Below are 6,174 nucleotides of genomic sequence, written 5' to 3'. Positions count from 1 at the left end.
TATAACTTATGTTATGAGCACTACAGGGCGAAACACTGTTTTGTAAACAACTTGTAACCTAATACTATTAAATAAAAAATCATTTTATCTATGTTAATTTTTTTAATATTCCGTATGACATTTTGTTTTGATTGCCTAAAATAGTAAATACAAAGCAAATTTTTATTTTTTAACTTTAACTATCTTAATCTCAATAAAATTTAAACTTTCAACTGATATATATATTGCTTATTGAACGATAAAAAAACGCTCAAAAAGTTTGATTTAAGGACCTGCTGTACGAAAAAACCTTTCGGTTATCGAGTCATACACAACATGTTTAAACAATTGCTTACGAGCTAAAAAATTGCAATATTTTTATCTAAACTTTTTAACCTAAAAGAAATAAAGCAATCAATAAAGTGAAAGAATAGAAATAAAAATTAAACGAAAATTAACAAAGTTATTTGTTTAATTAAAAAGTTTTATTCATAATGTTAAATTTGTCTATTAATTTAAAAATGAATATACAGTCTAAGCCTAAAACTCAAAAGAACAAACATAGAAGTAAACAAACTTCTAAATTTTGAAAAATAAATAAAACATGTTTTATAATACGAGATAAACAATACTGTTAGCAGACATGAAAATACTTTAAATATAGGTCACAACTTTTTAAATAAGGTAAAATTGTAAAAAGCTGAATTACTTTTAAGGTGAATTCCATCAGTGTTTTATGCTAAATTTTAACTATTTTTTATAGGTTGAAATACTTAAAGAAGTTAATATTTAAATAAATAAAAATTATATATATCTTAAGTATTTTTTATTATTTTATAAAGAAGTTAATTTGACTATGAACTCAATCTAACTTTTATAAATAATAATATAAAAATAAGTACTGTAACATATATACACTATGCATCTTAGTTCAGGAATAAATAAATAAAGTAACGCAATAACAATGAACAATAATATCAACAAAAATTTTTCTTCAAAAATGTTTATTTGTTATTTCTTTCTGAATACTTTTCTAAGCCCAAAAATTTAACTACAAAGAAGCAAATAATGTTTGCAAACATATAATAAGAAAAATGTTGTTAGGTTTCCTCAGAAAATTAGATTAATTGATTATAAGTTAACTTGAGATAGTAATCTCAGCTTACCATTTATTTATATACTTAATTCTCTGTTAAAAAGTACATCTATCATTTAATTTTTATATTGGCATTCTAGAGAAATAAACAAATATATATAAAGAAGTTTGTGCAAAATTCTCAAGTTAGTTAAAAATAGTAATCTTAATAAAGATTCTAAAGAATGGAAACGGGTCAAAATTGCACGAAGACAAAAGTGCACGAGGGCACAAAATTACACTAGGGAACAAAATTGCACGAAGACAATTTTGGACGAGTTACATTGTTGCACGAGAGTAAATAAAAAAAAATATATACTTAAAAAAAAAAAAAAAAGATAAACTAATAAAAAAAAGCTATTGACCGAGGTTAGGGGTAACAGTGATAATTAAAAAAAACAAAAAAAAAAACTAAAAAAAGAAAGAATTAGAATTAATAAAAATTAAAAAAGTTTAAAAGAAATTTAACCCGTGCAAAATTGTCTGCTCGTGCAATAGTGTCTTCGTGCAAAAGTGACCCTTCGTGCAGTTTTATCTTCGTGCAATTTTATCCCCTCGTGCAAAAGTATATTCGTGCAATTTTGTCCCCTCGTGCAAATTTGACAGCTGCCCCTAAAGAATAACCAGATAGAAAATGCTCTAATTTAGACTGATTCACTGTTACTGTAACTTAACTAATCAACTTTTGAACAAATGTTTTTGTATAGATGACAATTATTATTAAAACAAAAGTAAATAAACAAGTAGCAATGATCTATTACGACAATGATAATCACTATTTGATAACTACTTGAAATAATTTCAAACTAACTTATACACCAAATTACCTTATATTTGTACTCTTTTAATAATACGAGTAGAAAGATTTTTTTTGAACTCCAATGAATCGCAGTGATTTTATTTATTTTTTATAAATAGCTTAATTTTTTAATTAGGTAGTAAAAAACTTCAATATAAGCTTAAAATCTTTTTATTGACCTTAAGTTGTACTTATTTAAAGAAATTTAGATATCAAAAAATAATAATATAAAATTTTGATAAACATTCAAGATTCTTTAAAAACACAATGATACTATAGTATTTACCAAAGTTCTTTGTAATTTTTATAAAAGTTGTTCATATTAATAAAGTAAAATTATTTCACCATTTTTTTTATTTTCGTTCATAAAAATCAATAAATATTATCAAGGTAATTTTTAGTTAGTAGTAAAAATAAAAACTAGGAATTAAAAAAAAAAGAGTTTTAAAAAAGTTAACAGTGTAATAGAAAAAAGTAGACTTAGTAGAAATATTTTTTGAACATATTTATAATGTTGGATGTAAACTTAGTTATTTGATTTATAAAATAAAACACTGTATAAAAGCTTTCTAAAGTTTTAGAAACTAAAAAAATGTTAAACTTTTTTTGAATTTTAGAAAACAAATGAGGTAAAACTTAAAATAAACTTCTACGATTGACTTTGAGTTAAATAAAGATGACAGTAAAATAAGAAAAAATCATTAAAAACTAATTGATCTAAAGTATTTCCAAAAATGAATCTTCAAACTATGTATGTGTTTAATAAAGTTATATGAAATAATTAAAGTATGAACTAATACAAATTGATTTACTAAAGATGTATAATATTAAAGTTAACGTCAACACATTAAATATTTTTGTATACTTATATTTAAACTTTTGCATTATGTACCCCACTAGTCAAAATTTATGCAAATTAAAAGAAAAGCACAAAATTTCGTCATAAGTTTTATAAATTTTTTAGCTTAAAAATATTAGGTAGAAAAATAAATTTTGATACAGGTAACACTATTTTTTATAATATTTGTGATCAAAATTTATAATTATTTGTGAAGCATAAACTAATGTTCTTTTATAAATTAAATTTTTTGAACAACTTTAAATTCAAAAATACACATTAAACAAAAAAATTATTTGCGATATATGATATTATAGCTAGATTTCATTGTAATTTTATTGTAAGACTTAAAAAAAATTATAAGAAGGTTACAATAAAAAAATTTATAGGAGTCCGCAAAATTTACATTTTTTATAAAAAATACTTCGTTAGTGAAATAGTAACTTCAGTAAATGAAACTAGGGTATTTTTCTAAAACGCAACATTTAAAAGCATTATATCAGTTAAAAAATATTATTTGTTCAAATTTAAAGCTTACTTATTTAGAAAGCATACAAATAGATAATTGAACAAAAACATGTTTAGGTAAAATAATTTAGTTACACACTTAATTTTTTTATTTTTCTATGTTTTTATCCAACAGTTGTTTCTAAATAATGCTTAAATAGTATAATAGTTCTTTAAAAGGTTGTTTTCCGTTTTTTAAAAAGAAATAAATCAATAAATTTAACATCAATTTTAAATATAAGCTAAAATAAATAAATTTAAAAACATTTAATTTGAGGTTTTTAATTTATAGATAGTTTATATAAATAGTATTTCGGTATTTTAACAAAGTTATTATAAAACTGTTTTAATTTAAGTAAGTTTTATTTACAAGGCTTCATCATATAGCAATTTAAACCAAAGTATATACTTAATTTTAAATTATTGAAATTTATTATGATTTTTTTAAATAAAATGGTCGTTGTGTTTGACAATGCCGGAGAGTTCTCTTTCAAAAACTGCAATAACGCAAAAAAAAAAACTTAAAGATTTAATTATTAGATTTATGAAATAAAAAATTTTTTTAAATGGCTATCAAAAATATAATTGATAATTGCTTTATTATTTAAACGTTAGTTAGTGAATTATTAAGTTAATGGTAACTAAAGTGAACCTGAATTACTTTAAAATTGTCCACTAAGTAACAACAAAACCTAAAAATCTGTTGAAAAAACAGTTATTTTCATGTTTTTATTAACTTTAACATTTGTAAACAGGTGTTAAAACATTGTTAAAACATTTGTAAACCCATACCATAAACTTAATCTTTTTTATCGTTTTTGATAATGCTTGTTTAATTTTTTTTACGTTTATTGTTTTTTAATTGATCAAAAAATCTAATCGGAACTAGCTTATTAATTTAAACTTAAACATAACGAAAATGCATTCTTAATAAGTGTTTAAACTACTAAAATTATTTTAATAGTTATAGATTTTTCTGAAAATTATTATTATTTAAAATGTTATTAATTAGAATAACTGTTGATGTACTAAACACTTTAGTAAATAAAATAAAAAACAATTAAAAAGAAAAATAAAATAGCTTTTATAAAGTACGCTAACTAATTGTATTTTATATAGTTAAATTAAAGCACAGTAAGTTGTTTGCAAATATTTTTGTATTAAATGTCAGTGCATAGAAAATCTCGTATTAGTCAAGTATAAGATTCTCTCTCAACCAAATACAATCCTATTACCCACTTAATAAACCGTTTAAAAGCTTAAGTTCAAAGACAACACTCACGTTTTCAGTGTTTAACTTTTCGTTTAAAATTTCATGATATTACGGAAATAGTTAAGTTTCTACAATATTTAAAGTGTTTCCATCTCAAACTGTTATGTTATAAATAATCGAATTTTTTAAATATCAAATTTGTCTATTTTGAATCTTATAAAACTATGAATATTTAGTTTGTTTAAGTAAAAATATCTTATCTGTTTAAAATCGATCAATTAAAACATTTTAACCTTATTAAAAGTTCGACGAGTCTTATTTTATTTTTAAAACTTTTAAGACTTCCTGAATTGCAAGTTTCAATAGACTTAAAACATTTTACTTCATTAACAGGCTGTATAGTTATAACATCAATTGTGTTCATTAAGTACTGATATTTTGAAATAATTACGCAAACAAAAAATAGTTTAATCAAAGTACATAATTAGTGACGTATAGATAGTTAACAAAAGTAAAGTTTTAATTACAGCTATACTTTTAACCTAATTATTTGTTTAAATATATATATAATATAGATCGACCACAGTTATGACTACTTTTTTATTTAGATCGACCTATTTTACTTGATGATTTTTCTAAAATAGTTTAATTATACTTCAACTTTCTTCTCAAAAAAAATGTTTTAAAAAGTTAAATTTCTAGCATTGTATAGTGACTAAAACCTTTTTTGTGATATTTTTTACAAATTTTCTATCTATTTTGCTACAATTTTCGAAAAAATTAAAGTTAATTAGAAAACTGTTTTTCATGCCATTAAAGATCAGATCTGTATTGAACTTAAAATGTAACATTTTTAAAAGTTCAAAAAATTAAAGAAAATAGAACTAAACTTAAAATTTATACATTCAATAAAAATAAATAGAAAAATAAGGTTAAAATATAAACAAATTTTTAAACTTAAGTTATAAAAAATAAACTTTAAAAATAGCGCAAAAATCCTAAATATCTTCAGGATTTCCCATTTATATTCTAATCGAAAATAGTCAATAAAAATTGACTAACTTTTGAGGTTTTGAGATTTCACCATGAAAATTTAGGTTGCATTAAAGTTATTGTTCGTATTTGAAATATCATACTAAACTTCTAAGGATTTTTTTGGCAATTTTTTTTTCTTTTTTTGTATAATTAAAAAGCTGGTTTTGTTGATTATGTAAAGTATCTATTTTTTACTTATCTTTAATTTTTTTCTTTTTTCTTTAGTAAGCACATTTTAGAAGAAAAAAATAAAAGATTAAAGTAATGTTTGATATAATATTACTAATCTGTCTTGCTGAACGTAGTGTTTAGATAAAAAACTTTTACCAGGTAAAATTTTTGCTTTTAGAAACAAGTCAACTTTGTTTCTATAGATAATTCTAAAGTCTAAGTTTATACATTCTAAAGGTAAAACATATTTGTATATGCAATTTTTTTTTATTGGGTTAAGAATATTATTGAACTAAACATATTAAAAATTTCAATAAAATCGTTTCATTATTTAGCTAAATCTTCTCTTACAAACCTGTTTAGTAAAAGCTTTAAAACTACTTTTATAATATTTTTTTAGTAGCAGAGGTTACAAACGCATAAGTATAAAGTCCTTTTGCAAAAGTAAGCTAGCTAAATAAAACGGGTAGCTGTCTAAATTGCACGAGGGGACAAAA

The sequence above is a fragment of the Thalia democratica genome, chromosome 2 (assembly GCF_965202585.1).
Source record: "Thalia democratica chromosome 2, ktThaDemo2.hap1.1, whole genome shotgun sequence".
In the NCBI taxonomy this organism is placed as follows: Eukaryota; Metazoa; Chordata; class Thaliacea; order Salpida; family Salpidae; genus Thalia; species Thalia democratica.
This window is presented reverse-complemented; position numbering follows the sequence as displayed.